Source organism: Octopus sinensis, linkage group LG15 (assembly GCF_006345805.1).
Source record: "Octopus sinensis linkage group LG15, ASM634580v1, whole genome shotgun sequence".
NCBI classification, from domain to species: Eukaryota; Metazoa; Mollusca; class Cephalopoda; order Octopoda; family Octopodidae; genus Octopus; species Octopus sinensis.
The window spans coordinates 19027657-19029594 of record NC_043011.1 but is presented as its reverse complement, the minus strand read 5'-3'; positions in this window follow the sequence as shown (position 1 = coordinate 19029594).

Genomic DNA, 1938 nt, shown 5'->3' with positions numbered 1-1938 from the left:
AAGCTAAACACTAGGTGAGAAATATAATCCTTTGAATATCATATTAAGAAGACACTTGTAAATTTTGGTACCTTGTCAAGGAGTGAAAAAAATTCTGTATTTCGTCTCCGCAACATAATCGGTCTGTACGGTACTAAGTGTGCGGATGAAATGTAGCTCCTGATAATGGTTTCAAATTTTGGCGCAAGACCAGTAATTTTCGGTGGAGATAGTTAGTGGATATCCCCAGTGTTGAATTGGTAAATATTCTATCGACTCCGAGAGGATGGAAGGCCAAGTCAAACACGGAGGTATTCTAACTCAGAACACAAAGACGTCAGAAATTCCACTAAGTATTTTGCCAGGCGTGCTAATGGTTCTGCCTGCACTCTGCCTTCATTGAGCTCAATATATTAACAGTATCATTGTGTCGAGTCAATGAAATGTTTATGATACAAAGGATATATCTGCAAATCCATTCTGCCACATAATACATTGCTTCCGATTTTTTATAATTTTATTTATCACTCCTACAAGGTGTGTGGGTTTCTCGGGGTGAGTGAGAGAGAGAGAGAGAAGGAGAGAGAGAATTTTCATATTTATATATATATGAATCATAGATCCAATATAGTTAAAATCGAAAGAATTATTCCATTTCGTTTTTTCTTATTTTCTCACTGTCCGGCGTCCTAGATCTTGAAATATTTCTAACACATAAAGAGAGAGATTGCCTGGAGATATATGACGTATCTTCTAAATATGCCAATTATAGGTATCATACAATCATGAAATTACTAGTAGTTCTTGGTATGTATATATGTATGTATATGTATGTATATGTATTCATATCCATGCACACACACCCACAACCATATAAAACATATCATGTGTTCTCTACTTTTAGTAAGGGGTAATTATAACAACAAGCAACATTGTTAAGCGATATTGTTTTTGCATTTGAGTTGAATGTCAATTTGGTAATATTCTTTACAAAATTGCTAAAAGATATTCTTGGATGGATGAAATTAATTATAATATTGCAATCACATTTTACAAGAGGAGATATTTTGAATGCGTATATACATACGTACATACATATATATATATATATATATATATATATAATATATATATATGTATTATGTATGTATGTATGTATGTATGTATGTATGTATGTGTGTATATATATATATATATATATATATACATATATTTGTTCGTATATAAAATGTTCGTATTCCATGTTGTAGTATTTAGAATATCATTTTATTTTCGTATTTCATGTTGTTTACGTTCTGTGGTGTTCTGTACCCATAGATACATGTGTGTATACACATATATGTAAGTATTTATATATGTATATATATATGTATGTTTATATGCATATATATTGGTATTTTCATTATATTATGTGATCGAACGCAACGCATCCATTTCCAAGTAACCTTCATCTATCTATCTATCCATCTATTTATCTGTATATATATATATATATATATATATATATATATATATGGTAGAATAGTAAAGAGTAAGTTTTCAAAACGCATGAAATTATTTCATACCTAGTAAGCATTTTAGCGTAAGCTGATGAGGGCATACTATTGAAATTAATCTTAAGTTTCACAACGAATCTGGGGGAATGTACTCCTGAAACTATCATTCGAACACCTTATTTTCCTCTGATATATTACCAAAAACTCTTTTTAATGCCTATTCCTTCCTCGATATTATATTTAAAATTTTTTAAAAGATATTTTTCTATATTCAGCTATTAATTTTATTTATATTCTATTATTAGGTTATATCTATATGACCATGTATATTTTTAGTATTCATATATAGTTTTATATTTCTGATATATCAATAGATGTTTCAGATTGAACAATACTTTTTTTTATCCTAATTAAAACCGTATCTGTTTGTGTTAATCGTAGTCTTTCTGATTTGAGACTTTTC